This window comes from Dermochelys coriacea, chromosome 4 (genome assembly GCF_009764565.3).
Source record: "Dermochelys coriacea isolate rDerCor1 chromosome 4, rDerCor1.pri.v4, whole genome shotgun sequence".
In the NCBI taxonomy this organism is placed as follows: domain Eukaryota; kingdom Metazoa; phylum Chordata; order Testudines; family Dermochelyidae; genus Dermochelys; species Dermochelys coriacea.
The window spans coordinates 115,872,986-115,893,474 of record NC_050071.1 but is presented as its reverse complement, the minus strand read 5'-3'; positions in this window follow the sequence as shown (position 1 = coordinate 115,893,474).

The following is a 20,489-nucleotide window of genomic DNA, read 5'->3' as shown; positions in this document are numbered from 1 at the left end:
AATATTCCGAATCTTCAAAGGCATCCTAATAGGTCCTAAATGCGTTCAGCTCTAAACATGCCATTTCTGCTATCTGTCTTAGGTTTAGTATTTCTATGGTGCATATCACTGTAGAATCTCAGGTCCAGTCGCTATAATAGCTGAACAGCACAGTAGATGAGTGGCATTTCTACAGTAATTCTTTACTTGCTCATTAGGCAATTCTTTACTCACTCCCACTGAAATCAATAGAAGGGGCACAGGTGGAACTGACAAAATTTGGCCCAAAGTAGGAGTATCTTGCTGTTGACAAAATATACACTTTCTGCAGCTACTGTGATATTTGCTAGCAAATTTCCATTTATGTAAGCAGATTGTGCTGCATAATTTAGCAAAACAGTTTTTACTAAAATGCTACTCTATTTATATTTTATTAAACAATGTTAATGTTTTTGAACATCTACTATTCAGCAATATACTACAAGGTTTATTTTCCTATAAATATTTCTTGCAATGGTGTATGTAGCTAAGGAATCCACAGTAAATGTGGTCATTCCCTCTTCTGTGCCCTGCACCTTTAAACGTAGAGGAGTATCCCTCCATACATACTGCAAGAACAGCTGTAGGGCAGCTGCCGTTTTGGATTTCAGCTCAGTATTAGAATGTTGCAGAGGGTATCACTGTTCCTTCTCTCAGTCTAGTTTTCCTCTTTCTTGCCCTGATGTAAATAATAGTACCTCCACAGAGGTCAGTGGAGTTACACTGGTGTAAAACTGATGTGAGCAAAAGGAGAATCAGGCTCCAGGTTGGTTCTCTCTGTGTTATTTTCTATAACCTAAAATAGAAGTCATATTGGTTGAATGATCTATTTTGCACTTTGTGTTTGGGCAAACATCACACATACCTCATGTGAACGGCTATGCCTTTTCTTTAATCCCCGTCATAATCACTGCAAATGTTATGTGGAATTAAATATGAATCTCCTTTTTGGCTGATCTCTGTCACATTCTGATCTTTTCTGATATGCTGTTATTATGACAGGTTTCAGAGTAGCAGCCGTGTTAGTCTGTATCTGTAAAAAAGAAAAGGAGTACTTGTGGCATCTTAGAGACTAACACATTTATTTGAGCAGCTGTAGCTCACAAAAGCTTATGCTCAAATAAATTTGTTAGTCTCTAAGGTGGCACAAGTACTCCTTTTCTTTTTGCTGTTATTATGGTTCCCCTATATTTTTAGGCAGCATTATTTTCTCATGAGTTTCTATGCAAAGAAGTTGTGTGTGGAAGAAGAGACAGTAACATGCCTTTTTGTTTTCTTAATATGCCTAGTTAGGTTGACCCAAATTTTCTTAAAGCTTGACTCATCCTCCCTTACTCATGTGAGTAGTCTCATGGATGTCAGTAACATTGCTCCCATGAGTTAGTGTTGCTGAATCCTTGTTCCTCTTATTTTTTAGCATTTTGATCCTTGCCTTTTATACACCATCTGAGAACAATGGAATCTCAAGCACTGTAGCTCTGTCTTATCTTTCTCTAAATCTTAGGCAATATTGTAATGCATTTAGCAACTCTAGAAAAGATAAGAGATATAACTCAATATAATGAAGCCACAGTGAGTTAGTCATTTTCTGAGTCACAAGTGGGAAAGGTAAACTGTTTTGCAGAGTGTGATTCTTTTCTGCACTTATATTCTTCACACAAAGAATTTTTCCTAGTTCGTACTTTACTACCAAGAATGTTGGGCAGCCATCAGGATGTTTTCATGGTGCTAGAAACAAACAGGCTGATTTTTAAACCAGTGCTTTGGCTATTCCAATCTTCTGTCAGGAAGCCAAAACTTCTCAACACCTATGGGACTTGAGCCCTCAACAGACAACTAAACAGATGTCACCACCAAGGATGCCTAGTGGTTGCTGAGTAACATTGCTGCTGCACTGACATGGCCTCAATCAGGAACAGAGAGAATTTTCTCTGCGAGGTAATTACCTCTTACTGATATGAAATCTGGATGCTGAAAACAAAAAGAGCTCCCAAACAATAGGTACAGGAAACTAATCTAAAATATTACAACATCCAGCCTTACCTACAAATGATAAATATGTGGTCAGCAATATATATTTTGCCTGTTCAGACTTAGGCAATTTTTTTACTGAATGTTATTTGAATGAATATCAACTCAAAACACCTGAGATGAAAAATACTGTATCCTTGACTGCACTAACACACTATTTAGCCAACACAATACACTGAAGTGAAGAAATGCATTTTGCTTTGAGTCAATAAACAAGGATACAAATACAACTCAAATATAATATCCCAATATATTTTTAACATTCTGTGCAAAGGCCACTTTCCTGCAAAGAAGAAAAATGCTTCTGAAATGTGTAATTCATGCTAAGAACAAGGAACATTTTGTCAGTTTTCTGACTTAAAGCAGAATCAGGGCATTAGCCTGTGTCTTTCCTCTCCTCTTTGAAATAAAGCGTGGTGGTAAATACATTGCATTACTAATAATTTTAATGATATTCAGGCCTTTCACATAAGCAGAAATATCTCCAGAATATGCATTCATCACAGCTCTAGTAAGGCCTGGGAAGAAAACAGTGCTCCTACCTGTATGTGGTCAGGCTTCTTGCTAGAGACAGGAGCAGAATTTTAACTACCTGCTCAACCTCTGCATCACCTCCCAGATTTGTAACTTTTAAACCCTCTTTTCAATGTGACTGAACCAACATGGGATTTTTTCATTTTTAACCTTGCTATTAGCCTCATATAGTAGATAGTAAAACATGCCAGATTTTTTTGGAGGCTAAGTCCTGATTAGCTCTTAAAATGTTGGTTTGGTTTTATTCCTATATTTATACTCAGAATAAATATTTTTATTTACGAGTACTTAGGCTAGAATTTTCAAACTGGGATGCCTACAATAAGGCACCAAAATGAGGAAAAGGTGCTGTGGGGGAAAACCACAGGCCTCTCAAAAAGGAGTTGAGGATCCTAAAATCTCAGCTTATGGCACAATATGGAGGGAAGCCAACATGTGAAAATCAGGGTACAAGTGAGAAAAGATGTAGTGGAGCCAACAGCTCTTTTCATAACTGCTTAGTCTAAACCCGACCTTAAGACAGTGTGTGATGAGTAGAGCTAGTTGAAAATTTTCCAATGGAACATTTTTCTGTCAGAAAATGCAGAATCACCAAAACTGCTTTGATTAAATTTGGTTTAAAAAAAATCCTAAAAAAGTGTGTCGATGAAACATTCCAGTTTGACATTTTTGGAATGGAACATTTTATTTTCTCTTGTTTTAAAAATATTTTCATTTTGAAATGTCTTTGACTTTATATTATATTTTTAATGTCAAAATCAAAATGAAATATTCAAATTTTATTGAAACAAGAAGTTTCAATTGACTGAAAACAATTTTTTTTTCAGAAATGTCATTTCACAGAAATTTATGAAATTCTTCATTTTCATTCTGATTTAGAATGAAACAAAATTTGGAAATTGCAGAATTTCCCAGCAAATGGGAACTGGGATTTTCTTGTAGTGCTAGTGGTGACCCAAGGCAGCACATACCATGTATAGCCAATCTGGCAGCCAGACAGTCAGGGGGAACTACAAGTTCTTGTCTGTCTCAAGTGTGTTTAATAAAGAATCTTCTTTATATACATTCCAGCTGAATCCTGTTGTGGCACTGCACTCCATATTCTTCACTGAAATATTGTTATGATATGAATATGGCATAACTAAGATATGTTTTATGCAAGACAGGTCATGTGAGATATCATTGGAAAGGTTCTGATTTACTAAATGTGATTATCCAATTTGTAAGCATGTATCATTTCTATATCTAAAGTTAGGAATATTGGCTATGTAACAATTATAACTGGGGGTGTGTACTTGGGAAACACCTACGAGACAACAGGCCATCAGCCTGGATGGGCCATTAGGAAGAAATAATAAGACTTTGAAGATATTAATCTCTCTCCTTCCTGAGAAGCATCCTGGGACATTGCTTTGACACTACAAAGTCAGGTGGTCAGGTCATCTGGTACTAACCACCATCTTGGACTTCTAGTGATTTTCCACTAAAAGGAAGTCAAGACTGGGAAACAAAAGGTTCCCACCTTATATAAATTCTATTTAAGGCAGGGGAGTAAGCTGATCTTGGTTCACTCTTCACTGAATCCCCATTCAGGATGACTGCTGGAAACACCTAAGGAACAAAAACAAAGGGAAAGGGGGAGGAGTACTGAACCGAGGCTGGAAAAGGGATCTGATCTGTGAATAAGATACCTGAAGATTTAAGCTGCATGCAAGATTTAAGCTGCACTTCAAGAATTTATGTAACCTGCCCAATATCAACATTTAGGATGAGAAATTACTTCTTGAAACCAGTCTCTTTTAGATCTTAAGCTTAGTATGAGTGTTTTGTTTTATCGGTGTAGTAATCTGCTTTGCTTTGTTTACTGTCCCTTATAATCACTTAAAATCTACCTTTTATAGTTAATAAACTTATTTCTTGTTTATAGCATAACCCAGTTTGTGCAATTCATATCTGGTGGGGGGCAAGAAGCTGTGCATATCTATCTCCACATTGAGGGAGAGGGCGCATTTTTATGAGCTTGCAAGTGCAAGACAAAGGGGGTGTGCACTTGAGTGCTGGGCAACTTCCTAGCTGAATCTTCCCATAGAGAGCTGCTTTCAGATTCCATGTGATTCTATAGCTGGTGCGTCCCTACTTGTGTGTGTGTGTTCTGCCAGAGCCAGAGAGCCTGATTCAGTAAACCAGGGAGAGGGAGCCCAGGCTAGGTGGAGCAGGCAGGCTCAGTGAAACCCCAGTATATCAGGTGGTCTCCAGGGGGGTGGAGGGTATCCTATCCATCACACCTGTATTCTCTCTACTACAAAGAACACTATAGATTCTTTGGGGCAGGGATTGTCTTTCCTTTGTTTGTACAGCACCTAGCACAATGGGGTCCTGATCCATGACTGGGGCTCCTGGACTGTTACACTAATAATAACTGCCAGACTGGGAAGAGGACTGCTGGGAGAACACCAATATCAGTTCTTAGTCTATAAGCAGCAGGCCAAATAAGGATTAGCAATGGAGTCAGCAAAAGTACTCCTCCTTCTCCTATACAATGCAAAAATTGCTGAAAATAGTACAGTGCTACACTACAAAAAAAAGTTTATTGCAAGTAACTAGCCAGTCTGAAATTCATTAAAAGCTAGAGATAAATGTTAGTGAAGTAAGGAGGTTTTAGTCCTTACCACTTGTGGTTTTCAGTAACATACCTTAAAATGAACAAACCATTGTTAATTCTCCCCTTGCCCCCTCAGTTTTGCTTAGAATATGTTTTCATGAGGAAAAGTTCAGAGGTGAGGAAGCTGTGGAAAAAGAAGAATGAAAATCTATGTAAGATACTTAAATGGCTCTCATTACTCTGTTATCAGTGTCTTACAGTATAGAACGTATTTGTCCTAACAACACCATTGTGAGAGGAAAGTACTATTAGCCCCATTCTGCAGATGGAGAAAAGAGGCACGGAGGGTATGTCTGCACTGCAACAAAACACACGCAGCTGGCCTGTGTCAGCAGACTCGAGCTCACAGGGCTTGGGCTGCTGGGCTATAAAATTGCACTCTTGATATCTGGGCTCGGGCTGGAGCCCTGGCGCTGGGACTTTCCTGCCTCATAGGCTCTAGAGCCCAGCCTCCAGCCCAAGCCCAGATGTCTACAGTGCAATTTTATAGTCTCGCTGCCTGAGCCCTGTAAGCCTGAGTCAGTTGACAGGGGCCAGCCACAGGTGTTTTTTTGCAGTGTAGACATACCCAGAGAGGCTAAGTGACTTGCCCAAGGTCAGGTAAAGGTCTATGGCATGGAAGGGACTTCAATCTAGGTCTCTAGAGTCCTAGGCTAATCTAACCACTGGACCAGTGGTTCTCAACCTTTCCAGACTACTGTACCCCTTTCAGGAGTCCAATTTGTCTTGCATAATCCCGAGTTTCACCTCACTTTAAAACTACTTGCTTAAAATCAGACATAAAAATACAAAAGTGTCATAGCACAATATTACTGAAAAATTGCTTACTGTCTCATTTTTGCCATATAATTATAAAATTAATTAATTGGAATATAAATATTGTACTTACATTTCAGTGTGTAGTATGTAAAACAGTATAAACAAGTCATTGTCTGCATGAAATTTTAGTTTGTATTGACTTTGCTAGTGCTTTTTATGTAGCCAGTTATAAAACTATAAAATTATCTAGAAGAGTTGAGTACCTCCATGAAGACCTCTGCATACACCTAGGGGTATGTGTACCCCTGGTTGAGAACCACGGCACTGACCATCCTTCCTAAAATGTCACATCTTTCATTATTGCTTATTTGTATTACAATTATGCCGAAAGTCCTCAATCAAGACCAAGACCCCATTTTGTCAGGTACTTGCTGTATAAACAAACAGGAGAAGAGTCCTTGTACCATCTAAAAAATCTGCCTTTAAATGACATACTCTACACTGTTCATTTGAAAATATTTCTTGTTCCTCTGAATGGATGAAGACCAAATGTTCTCAAGAGATAAGACTCTTTCTTTCAGGCGGTCCCCACTGATTGTGGAACATTCAGTACTCAGTTACAGCTCCTAGACCGCCTGGTGGCAGTGGGGGAAGAGAGAGGAAGTTCCCCACTTGAGCAACAGTGGCTGAAATCATTAAGTTTGCACAGAGAAGGCACCGGCCTATGTCTCTCTGGGGACACTGGAAGTTGTAGCATACTCACCATACTTACCTCTAGTAAGCTGTTAGAAAGGTTCACCCTGGAGCAGTCTGCTAGGGGGTGGAGAGGGCTCAGGGCCATGACAATCACTTCTCCTTCCTCCATTCTGAGGTGTTCAGCACTCATGGTAACTCCAATGTGCCTTCCTTCCCCTGAACCTGGTACTCTGGAAGTAGTAGCTGCAGCAGTGGCTGCCTCCTGCTCAGGAGCAGAAGAGGGAAAGCTGCTCTCTGGACCCTTTCCCCTGCATTGGAACAGCCAGAATTCTTGGTCTTATATTATAAGCTGATGGTTTATCCTTCAAAAATACAGGAGGAAGGATGGGGAAACTCAGGCAAGGGAGTTTGCTGTTCTGTGGGCCATGCGCAGAGCATATAGGGCCTGATCCTGGACCTCAGAAGTCAATGGTTGTTTTAACATTGACTCAAATGGGCTTTGACTCAGATGCATGCAGTGCTGAGTTGTTCTATGAATCAAGCACATACACAAAGTCAACAGAGCAGCTCTAAACATTTTTGCGTAAAAGGAAACATTGCCAAATTCCACAGGCATAATGTTATCAGGCCAAGTCTTTCTTCACAAAAGTGGACAAGATTCGTTCAGAAGTTGCCACTCTGCTGAATTATGAGTATTTTAGCTGTTTGAAGTTGACTCACATGATAAACAATGACGTTTTAGATGTTTTTAAATCTACATTATGCATCAGTATTGTATAAGCCAACAAACATAGTCGTAAACTAAGAGCTAGTTAAAGTTTGGGCAGATCCCCAAACGTATCTGCACCAATCCTGCATTAACAAGAAACACAGGAACAAGATTGGTCCTTCAGCTGGTACATGGGCTCTTGCTGTGGACAAAGAGGGTGCAAGGAGCAGCCACAATCTTAGTCCTTAGGGTCATGGCACACAAGAACAAGGAGTGTCAAGCTACAACAGTGGCACTAGATATCCCAGGGAGATGGAGCAGGGTTACCTCCCATTTTCACAGCACTGGAATAAGCCCTGTGTGAGAAGGAGTATATACTGCACCTTTGACAAGGCTGCCACAGCTCAAACTCAGGTGCACCGCATTCTGGCATTCTGTCTGAAATAACCAGAATGCCTCCAGCCACTGCTGCAGAGGAGAAACACTCCTGTACACGCGCATATGTGCGTGTACACACACATGCACCCAATGCAAAACTGGTTGTAAATGCTAGAAAAAAGCCTTAATCAGTCTGAACTATAGCATCCATGTATGGTTTAGATTGTAAACACCATAGGGCCATGATCTTGTCTGCTTATACATTTTTATGGCACTGAGCACACCACTGGGACTAATAAAACTAAATAGTAATTATATTATATTAATAGATATACAACTGAGTTAATAATTGGCCAGACCAAAAAATCAGGGGGAATAAATCATTTTGGGTGAACCCAAAATGGAGTTGTTGTGGTTTTATCACCAAAATGAAAACTTTGAAAAATAAAAATAATTTCAAGTCAAAAAAAACTTGACATGAAACAAAATTTTTTTTTCTTTTTTAAATCCAGTGTTTTTGTTTCATTTCATTATCAGGTGTGCTTAACCCTTTTTTGTTTGGTTGTTTTTCAAAATAAATCTAGTTAACTTTTGAAACAAAGTGTTATTTTGAAACAAAACATTTTGACTTTTTCAATTGTTTTTCTTAATTTTTTTACCCAAATTTGTGAATAGTTTTGGTTGACCCAAAACTGCATTTTTCAGCAAATAAACTATTCACCCAAAAATTTTCACCCAGCTTTAGTAACTATCTCTAGATGCTTCAACATTCCATAGGCCATTTCCAGACACTGTTTGCTTAACTAATGTTTACACTGTCTAGAAGAATGGTTGGAGTCACTGTCCTTTTGCCAGCTGAGTAGACAGCCAAACAGCTCTTTTACAGACAGGATCCCATGAGACAAAATAGGCTGCTGTACCCAGTATCATCTGTCCTTTTTCTTGCATTGCCTGTTCAAGCTCCAGAAAAATTATACTACTTCATATCCTCAATAAATTAGCCCAACCTATGCTAGGGATCAAGTCAACACAGAAACAGCCCGAGGACTGATAGTTCAGACAATTCCTTTGCACCCCTTCTTTGGTTACATCCAATACCTATTGAGCCAGATTCTCAACCATGCTCAATGTATCAGCCAAAATCATTATGGATCTAGTGATTGCTACCAGCACATGGAAGGACACAGCATGCCATGACAGCTTACTTTGATCTGACTGCCCAGTTGGATTTATTATCATATTAGCATTTTTCTTAGAAAATGTATATTTTGTATAGTAGAACACCATAATGAAGTCTATTCATTTATTTGGCGAATCACTGAGAATAACTGCTCATTCTTCAGTTCTAGTAACGAAATGTGTTGTCTGTGCTGATACCAGCCCACTGAGCTAGACTGCATAGGTGATGGATGATTAACTCTTTCTCTTTATTCATTGGTGAACAAATTACTATTTAATATGAGGGAGAAGAAAATCATTAGCCAAAGTGCCACTTAAAACAGAATGATGTAGCTCCTGAGGCCCTTTCCCCATTGGGATCAGAAAAGTGTTAGCTACTGCACGATCAGATTTAAACATTGGACAAGATCCTCAACCTAAACCTGGCCCTTTTAACAAGTTGGCAAAAGGATCAAAGTGGTGTAAAGAAGCCTAAAAAGTCCCATCAATGGCTGGGGAGGATCCCTCCATTACACACACTGCAGTAAATAGCAGAAGAGCTGTCTTCCCTGAACTCCCTACCAAGCTATAGCATAGGGGGATGGGTAGGAGAGGCAAGGCCGGGCTGGTGCCACAACAAACAGTGCTGTTGAGATTCTGAGCATTACAGCCCATAAGGCAGCCCTGGGAAGCTGCTACAACTAAGAGAGGCCTCCAAGGATGGCCAAGCGCTTGCCTACACAGTGCAGGAATGCACACCAGGGGATTACTCCTGAGGGAATTCTGCATCACTGCATGTGTGCAGAATTCATGGCCCCTGCAGATTTCTTTGCTTACTCACATAAAAATGACTTCTGACGGTGAAGCAAAGGGAAGCCGCAAGAAAGGTCATGCACCCACTCCCTGGCAGTGCAGACAGGTTTGTTTGGGCACCCAGAGCAGCTAGTAGAGACATAAATCACCACCTGGGTGGCTGGGGGCTGGGTAGTCATGTGTGAGAGAGAGAGAGAGAGAGAGAGACTCTGTCCATTTTGCTCATTATTGCAGCATGCTCAGCATGGAGGAGCAGGGCTTTGGGGTATTTCTGAAGAGGCATGGGGCAGGCTCTGTTCCCTCAGGCAGAGGAGAATGTAGCAGCTTGCCTACTTAGTGAATTGTTCCTATTGTTCTTAGTGAATTCCCCCAGGAGGAATATACAACAGGTGTAAACATTTTAAGGCTCCTTTACATTGTCAGAGTGGTGTAAAGGAGCCTTATTGTAAAGGACAGTATGGCCTTATAAATGCTTTTGATGCTTTAGTGATTAGAACTAGTTTAAATTTTTGGACTGAAAAAAATTCCTATCAAAATGTGGTTCATGAACTGTTTGCTACTGACCTTTTTGGAGATGGTCAGTAGCCAGAATAAATTGTGCGTTTGAGTACCCAGCCCTCATTTGCTCTTCAGTTGCCTATGATGTAACACAGAGCATATGGCTGCATATATTTGTTGACTAATAATTAGAAGTAAAGGGTCAATACTAGCTACATTACTATTATACAAAGGAAGGTTGGTGATTTCCTCCATTGCTCCCCCACTCCCATTCTCCATCCACTGTATTGGAGTTTAAATAAATTACCAAAATAATTGAAACTTGCTGGATTATATTGAATTATTTTGACAAAAAATATGCAAAATTTTAAAATATTGTGCACAGATTTTTTAATTTTTTGGTGCAGAATTTTTACTTTTTTGGCACAGAATTCCCCCAAGAGTAATCCCAGGGATGTGTGAATTCTAACGTTTATCAGTGTATCATAGGCTAACTGGTCCACGTGGACCCTGCTGTTGCACACTAAAAATTCCCTTGTGTGCATTAACTTGGTTCCATTTCAAACGGTACTATGTTAACAGGCACTAGGAAACTTTTAGTGCATGCCAGCAGGGTCTATGGGGGCCAGTTAGTGCACTACACATTGGTGCGCATTAGAATTCACAGCCCAGTGCACTCTGTAGACAAGCCCTAAGTAGTGACTGGGTCTTCTCCATCCCTAGAACAGCCCAGAACTGGGAGGGCACAGAGGTGTCTTAAATTCCATTGGGGCTGCGAGTTTTATGCTGCGTCTCTTAGAGATGCAATACAGAATCCCACCCCTTTTAACTGTTTAAACACAGTCTTGCCAGCAGGATTCCAGGATGGTTCCTTCCTTTGGACAAAAATTTTTGGCTAGGAACCCTGCTAAAGACCATGCCTCCCCTATACAATGAGCAAATCATGTTCTTTCAGTCTAGGGGTATGTCTCTGCTGCAAAAAAAGGAGTATTCTCAACTTGGGTTACCTAACCTGTGTTAACTAACTTGAGTTAAAAGAACAATGAAGACATGACACTGGCTTTTAACTCAGGTTGGCAACTTTAGTTAAAGCCTATAGAAGAGCTTGGGGTTGAACTTGATCTGCTAACCCAAGTTAAAGGCCAGTTTGCTGTGTCTTCACTGCTATTTTAACATGAGTTAAGAAAACCCCCCTTTTTTTGGCAGCGTAAAAGTACCCTGTGTGACTTTTATTATAGATTAAGGAAAAGAACAAACATACACTGAATAAATAGAAAATCTTCATGAAAGAGAGCAGAGTATGTCTCCCATGCTGTAAGATCCTCCATCTTGAACCCTCTTGCAAAGTTACCCTTTGCACCTAGCAGTACACTGACATGCCAATCAAATGCTACACAGATTACCTAGAATGGATAACATAACATGAATTTAGCTGATTTTATTCATAGCCCAGTTTGGACAGTTTCCAGGATACAGCATCAACAATATGACTCAGTGGCTTCCATTTGTGTGTCCTTTCGAGCAAAAGTCATTTACTTCTGTTCTTCTCCTTATGAACAATCTTATTTTATAAATTTATGAGCAATTTTATAGGGAATAAAATAGATTTCTAAAAAAATGTAATAGGGTTCAGTAGAACTTGCACTGTAAACCTTTACATTTAATAGAGAATGATCTCCTGTATATAAATGTTCTTGAACACATGTATACAATTCTATACAAAAGATATAATTGTTTATTAAGTTTTCTAAGATGATCCAATAAAACTCTAGAAAGGACCATCGGATTCTATGGGACGTTTCCATAATGTCCATCATCCTACCTCTTCCAGCTTAGCAAGTTGCACGTGATGATAAAATGTAACTTTTCCATGAGTTTTGATTCAAATATCCAAGTCAGCTCCTTACAGCCAATTTGTTAATGTTTTCCTTCTTAAAACTTCACCAGAAACAAAAATGCTTTCATCATAGCCACAAAACAAGAAATTCAGAGGGTTTCTGAAAAGCTAGAACATGATTCTTATATGCACCTTTGCCACAGAGATCAGGGAGATGATATCAGTGAAGGCAGTACCTTGCATTGTTGGGATTGTAGAACAAGCAGTTTAGTTAAAACTGTGGTACAGTGATCAAAAGAAGCTCCCTGCTTGTTATGTTATCACCTTTTATTTATTTGTTCAGTGCTGACACTGCATTCAGCACTATACAGGACACAAAATTGAAGACAGTCCCTGCCTGAGGATAGGAAGGGGCTAGTAAATTTTATACATGTAATGTATAATTCATACAGATACAGTGTTATTAACTCAATTCTTATGGGCATTGTAGATGATGTGAATTATTAGGAGGGATTTGAATGAGGAAATATTGGTGATTTGGCAAAATGAGAATGTGGGGTTGCTTCCTGTATGTTTCCATGTTCATGTCTGACTTCCTTTTCTCTTCTCTCAGTTCTTTTTGATTATTCCTTGCCAAAACATTAAACAGCGAATTTAAATTAATCCAAGTTCATTGCCAGGTGTATGGATGTTATTGGGGAAAAGCTCTTTAGAACAAATGAAATAAATTGTGTGTTTTTTCTGGGTATTCTTTTTTTGAAGGAAGCTAAGATTTTTTTAAGCTCTGTCTTAAAAAGCCATAGCAACCTTCCAGCTCAAGCTATGCTTGCTGCCTCTATTTATCTTTTCAGTGAGCCACTATTTAATTTACAATAAGTCAAGAGCCAAGAGGGATGATAAAGTTAAACTCATGCTGTTGGGAACAATCATCCTGGCCTAGAGACATATGTAGCCACAGAAGGTTGAACAGACCACCATAGCTTTAAGGCACGAAGATAAAAGTGGTACGTGCTGCGTATGCGCAGTGGGAGTAAGACCGCAGCCTGCAAAAGCCACTCTGCTTTCATTTGATTTGTGATTTTTTTTTAATTTTGATTTGCTTAATGAGATCCTGGAGCATTCAAGGGAAAGAAAAAGAGAATGGGGGCTGGGGTAGTGTGACAATATCAATACTACCCATATTAGGAATTACATTTGCAATAGACAATATAGTTGGGCCAAAAATTAACTGCAATCTTTGTTCAGCCTTTGAAAAAGACTGAAGAAAATTAAAGGAAAACATCATAAAATAAATTAAGTCATTTATGTTCTAATCCTTGGAATTTTTTCCTACCAAAATAGAGTTTTGGAATTTTTTTTTATTTCTATCTTGCCAGTCATGCTGGCTAATTGTTGAGATAGTTATTTCATAAGCTCACATAGTACAAATGTTGCATAACTGTATTGTATAAATAGTCTGGAGTGAGATCTACATTTTGTCAGTTTCCATCACTCATCAGGGGTTTCCATGAGAGGAGGTAGATTGTTTACAGAGTGGCAGAGCTACTCCCCAATAGAAATAAGAAGAAATCAGGGGAAAAAATCAATTTGACTGAAAGTAATAAAAAGATAATCATTAACACTAAACTATCCAGACATTCAAGATCACATGCCCATCTAGTGCAGGAAAGGCATTAAGTGACTGGGATAGTTTTCCTTCTACTTTTCACTTTTAACTATCCTATCTTCCTGGAAAGTGGGTTGCATATTATTTTCTAAGAAACCAATACAAATGAGTGTATGAGGAAAACTTCAGATAACAGCTAAATGAATACATTCATAGATTCCAAGGCCAGAAGGGACTACCGTGATCTAGTAGTCTGACCTCTGTACAACACAGGCCATAGAAATTCCACAAAATAACTCCTTTTGAACTAGAACGTATATTAAAAAAAAATCCAATCTTGATTAAATAATTGCCAGTCACGTAAAATCCACAATGATCCTTGTCAAATTGTTTCAATGGCTAATTCCCCTCACTGTTAAAAATTACACCATATTTCTAGTCTGAATTGGTCTAGCTTCAACTTCTAGTCACTGGATCGTGTTATACCTTTCTCTGCCAGATTGAAGAGCCCCACTGTTAAATATTTGTTCCCAAAGAGGTACTTATAGATTGTAATCAAGTCACCCCTTACCCTTCTCTTTGTTAAACTAAATAGATTGAGCTCCTTGAGTCTATCATTATAATACAGTTTTTCTAATCCTTTAATCATTCTAGTGGCTCTTCTCTGAACCCTCTCCAATTTATCAATATCCTTTTTAAAGATATATCAAGTAACATAATTTAAAGGGAAAACAGAAAAGGAAACAGAAATATAGGGTAAAATTTTCAAAAGTGCCTAAGTGATTTAGGAGCCCAAATCCCTTTTTTTAAATGATATTGGCCCAGATTTTTAAAGATATTTAGGCATTACCCTGCTCAGCGATGCCAGGCTTAAGGCCCAGATTTTAAAAAGGTATTTAGGCATTGTTATGTTCAATGTTGCTATGCCTAACAGATTTAGAATCCTAAATCTCATTTTCAAAGGGATTTAGATACTTAGGAGCTTAACATGGGATTTTGGCTCATGTTAAAAAATGTAGGGCCATATCTTGCTATCCTGCAGTACAACCACAGAGTGCCTAGGAAACAGCAGCATGAATATACGGGAGTCTCCAGTGAGCACTCCCTTCAAGGGGAAGAGTTGTGGAGTAGCAGGCTGTGAAAGAGTCAGGGCTACAGCTTCTGAATTCCATGGATTCTCTGGCTCTATGGTGAATGGACCTCCAACCTGCTCTTGGGGGCCCACTCACAGCTCATCAATCTATCTTAGGCACTTAAAGTATATGGGCCCACCACCATAGCATCTAGGCACCCTATATAAATTCATGTATTTATCCCACTGAAGAGCTGAGGTATTGGCCACTACTGCTACACCAATGCTTCATCAGCTCCTCTCTCTCTCAGCAGGATTAACTCATTCTGGTTATGCTGGAACTATTTCTGCCACAAAAAGCAACTGCTTCCTAAACCTGCTCATACCCCCTTCATCAATTTGTGCAGTACCTACTGAGTAGAATTGGCTCAGAGGGGAAGGGAGCCTTTTGCAAGCTCTTGGCTCTGATCCCTCCTTCTGCTGCTTTTAAAGCTTGCATGCTCCATTTTATTTTTATGTGCTCCCTCTGTCTCTCTCAGCCAAGGGAGCATGGCATTCAGAGTCATTTAGAGCCAAACGTTGCCCTTGCTTAGCCCCATGCAACTCATAACCCTTGGAGACAAATAAATCTGCCAAAGGGCCATCAGTCAATGTTCCATTCCTTTTTTAAAAAAAAAAAGGATTTTGCATCAAATGAAGTTTGTTCGGTCAGGTAATATTGAACTGAGCTTTGGATGAGTTATGAACAAATTCTCTGAGATGCGCTGCATTATGAACCCAGTAGACTATACAGACTTCAGCAATTCTAGTGAGTTATATAGTCACTCCAAATGCATGAAAATAAATAGCATTATTCTACTTTATTTTATATAGAGATATATATACACACACACATACACTCTCTCTTCTTCTGATCCTCTGTAACAAATGGTCAGTACTCACAGACTTGATGTTAAATTCCTTCCAATACAGCAGAGCTGTACAGCTACAAAGGTCTGCTAAATTAAGTGTCCAAAACACTACTTCATCCAAAGAGGAAGTGTGCTACATTGCAGTGTCACAGTAGCAATGCAAAAGTTAAGGATTTCTCAAAGTTTCCGATAGAAGACCTTGTATTGGGCCAGATCCCAGACTTTTTACATAGGCAAAACTCCCATTGACATTAATGGGAGTTTTATGTACTGAGCAAGAGATTGATGCCAAGAGGAATTATAATTCAGTCATAAAAATTCCTGGCAGAATTATGACAGTGTGGTGTCATTCTGGTTGTGAATATTTTTTCACCATATTATAGCAGGGTGACAGCCCAGCTATCGTTAAGGTTACGATCATGTTTCTGTGTAAAGCATGATTTTTGGAAGTGCTCTAAAATCTACACGCGTTCTTAGATTGCCTTGAAATTTGGTGTGGCCCCTGGGGGCACCAAATTCATGGCCATTTAACCACAAGATTCCTGAGATACGCCCGCCCCCCAAAAAACAGTTTTTCTTCAAATTGAGAGATTCTGGCAACGTTTGTTTTTTTTTTTTGCTCAGAGAGATCAAATGAGGGTGTAAATCATCACATCACCATGTCAACACTCAAGGGTTACCCCACTAGCATGGATGGCACTGACCAGCTCTTTGGGGGAAATCAAATTGAAAGGTTATTTCAAAAAGATTTTGCTTCTCCCGTTTAGCTCATCACAAGTTACACACTAACTTGGCACCCCAAAGGAATTACACCGAGCATGGGTGAACAGAGGAGTTAACAGGATTGTTAGCCTCCAAAGTTTCACCCCAGCTGGATAGCTCAAGGGGATAGGCAGTGGTCTTTTGAGCAATATCCTGCTCTATTGTGTCCATTTGGGTCCCACCTTGGGCAACAATTTGGAAAAGGCTGGATGGCATATTGCTAAGATCGGTCTTCGGCACGATTTTGTGGAGGGATGGGAATTTAATCAAAGGGGTTCTTTTTGTAAAAAAAAAATTAGACACGAATGCTTGCTGGCAAATGAGGGGCATTTTAGTGGAGAGAAGTGAAGGGAATGGGGTGAGAGGGACTTGGGCTGCATCCAGGGTGGGGGAAAAATAGGGATAGGTGGTAGAGGAGTTGAGAGGGGTTGGGGGAGAGAGGGGCACATGGGGATGAGTAGCAGGGTGATGGGGGGAGAAAAAAGGACAGGGGCTCTTGTCAATCCCACATTCTTCCCTTCTATGTTTGTGCCAGGACCAGGGGTGTCTGAGACCCTCACCTGCTCTCCCAAGTAATGGGGAGCTGGGGGCCCTGCCCCCAGGGTGTCTTAGCCCATGCCCCAGCCCTCTGTGTGTTCAGGGTAGACCCTGCTCCTCTTGGGGAGTCTGAACTGCTCTCCTTGCTCCTTCATGTCAGCTGGAATCTGGAGTTCAGAGGAGTGATTTAAAACTTCTGAAATCCAGAAAATGAATAGTTAAGATGCACATCAACCTTGCGTGAGGTGAAGAGCTTGCTGGGTTGTGTCGGGGAGGGACCCAGTTTGGAGGAAGGATGGACCGTATGGCCGTTGAGCATGTCTGGGGAAGCCTGACTGAAGCAGGGGCAGCAGTCCCATCAGGAGGTAGGGAGTGCGAGTGAGAAGACTAGCTCAGTGTGCAGTTCAGGCTACATAACCAAGGTAGAGTGCAGCCCTTCGCTAAGCCACTGCCTATGATAAGGGCATGCAGCAACATAGGGCAGGAGATAGCAAGGAGCAACTTTTTATGTTAATGTCTTCTACAGTGCCAACTAATAGTGCAATGGGATTGAGAAGGGGAGGAGGGGCTGGAAATGTTGAGGGGTGGGGAAGTGGCTCCCTGATGCAGGTGGGGAAGGGTATGGGGAAGGAGAGACATACATCAGTCTTCTTTCACGTGTTTGAAGTTACAATAACAACCAGGAAACAAAACTGACAATGTTTTGAGACATAGATCATGGATGAGATTTCTCTCACTGGCCCTGTTAGCAACGACACATTGCAAAGATTTCCAAGCATGAACATTATCCCCATTCCACTCTCACAAAATGTACAGGAGGGCGGAGGGGCACTAAGGAATCACACAACAACCACGTCCAGGCTGAGTGGAAAGACTGCAGGACTGGGACTATTCCTAGCTCTGTCACTGGGTGACTCTGGGCAAGGCCCTTTGTCTCTCTATGCCTCAGTTTCCCATCTGTACAATAGGGATAATGATGTAAAGTTCTTTGAAATCTACTGATGAAAAGCACTATACAAAAGCTAGGTCTTTTTATTATTACCTAGCCACAGTAACTTATCAGCTGCAAACCTAGGTGAGAACAACAACTGTCTAAATGCCATTAACTCCTACCAACAAACATTTCTCTGTCGGTTTCAGTTTAAAAAACAATGAAATGGCAAAAAGCATTGTTAACACATAGCTGAGGTTGCCCAGGGGTAGCTCATGCTCTTCCAGAACATCGAGTTAGCAAAACTCAAACTTCTGAAAAGCAGCAAACACAGAGTTAAGGTGAACGCCCAGCAACTTTAACTCTGCCCCCTTTGAGCAATGCTCCAATACACCCAGAACACACACACTTACACTCTGCCCATTCACTGTGATGGACAGCTGCTACCTGCACTTGCTCTGCATGCAAACACTGAGCCAATTCCCCCAACAGAATGCCACACTTGCAAAATTTAACAACCACTTCAGGCCCTTTTACAAGCTCATCACACTTGCACACAGGGCACTGCCTACACCTATACTTTCCCTCTCCCACCACTAAATCTACAGACTGCTCTCACATCCTCACTACTGACAATACTCATGGCAAGAAGACCCAAATGGCCTGCAACTGACATGACCCACACAAGTCTATGTTGAAATGATGCAGACTAGACCCTCAGTGTACAAAGCAACTGTTTCCTTTGATAACACACACAGGGGGACTGAGACCCAGAACTCCTCAAAGCACAGTCACAACTCTTCCAAGCTGCTCCACCATATTCCTCCACTATTCAATATAACCATGTCTAACCTAATGAATGCAGCTAGAGCGCACGCAGATAATTCCCAGTGGCTACTGTCAGCTCTTGGGGGGCAGAGTTAGGGTTACATGGGCCTTTATCTAAACTCTGTTTTTCCTAGTTTTCAGAAGTTTGAGTTCTACTGCACTCAACATTCTGGAAGGGCACAATTTAGCACTGGGCAGAATTAAATCTGAGTTAACCAAAGTTTTTTAACCATTTATTTACAATGAGTTTGGATCAGCCACTTCTCATTTAAAGGAAACAATAACATTGCTTGATCAGACAGCTTTATAGTACCCCAGTGTGCTTATGTGGAGGGCAGTGGTCCCCAAACTGTAGGTAGCACCCCCGAGGAGGGCATGGAGCAACATTGCAGGGGGCGCAAGAAGGGACCACAGCCCCGCTCCATCCCAGTCCAGCTCCAACACCAGCCACCACTCCACTCCGCCCCTGCTCTGCCCACAGCCCAATCCTGCCCTCATTCCCTCCCCTCCCCCAGCCAAAGCTCCACTCTTCCCATGGCTTCACTCCCAGCCCAGCTCTGCTGTCATTCCCTCTCCACCCCCCAGAACAGCTCTACCTCTAGCCCCAGCTCCTGCTCCATCCCCAATTCCATCCCCAACTCTGCCTTGAGCCTGACTCACCGACGGAGCAAGCCTTGGCTGCGCAGTGCAGACAGATTACATTATTGGCAAAGGAGGGGGGTGCGACTGAAAAAATTTGAGCAACACTGCTATAGAGTAATGTCTAGGGACTGAGAGAACTCTGCTTTCAGGAAGTGCTTGATGAAAATTACAGCATACATAGAGGCAAGAATAAAGCCTAAATGTTGCACTGTCTTGGCTCCCTCACCTTTTATGCTGAACAATCAGTTTCCATATTTTTAATAATTACAGCAAGATTGTGCTGCAGAATGGAGGGGATGGAATTGGTGACTACTTCCAGAGGCCAGGGGTCTGGAGGCCAGCAGAATCCCCGGGAGTTTGGGGTGACTCCTGTTAGAGTGACTCCTATTAGAGTGGCAGATACAAAGCCCCCAAAGTACCCAAATAGGAAAATCTACTACTCTCCTCCCAACCCTTTTTACCCTCTTGTGCAACGTAGCACCATTGTCCCTGCTAGACTCTCATCTCAAGCCTCATCACCCTCTTGTGCAATGTAGCACCAGTGTCCCTGCAAGACTTACCTGCTCCTTGCCTAAATATTGGTAAAACATGTTCATTTTTTTAACTGACAAACTGAAAAATTTGGGGAAGGTGGAGTGGAATTTGTGTTTTGCTAAAAATGTTTTGGTTGTTTCCAAAAATCAAAATATTTTTTAAGTAAAACCATTTTTTGTAAGACAAATATGTTTCAGTTTTTGGTTTCTGAAAAATTTTGGAAATAGGAGAATTTTCATGGGAAATTAAAAACTCCCAAAGTTCTCTGTGAAAATAAATTGGTGTATTTCAACCAGCTCTTTTAACTGTTCAGAGAACTGGCATAAAATATCAAGACTATGTATTCTTATTTCTAAACACAGAAAACACAGTCTGTGTGCTGGAAGTATTTCAATTAAAAAAAGATAAAAACTGGTTAGAAGGTGAGTGAGAAGGTTAAAACATACAGGTTCAGTGATTGGAGTGATGATGGCTGCCTCTCAAGTCAGTAGTTCCATGTGGTTTGGTGTGAATTATTGTATAGCCTACCCCCAGCTGCATTCCTGCAGTATGCTTTTTTATAACCCTGTGGTG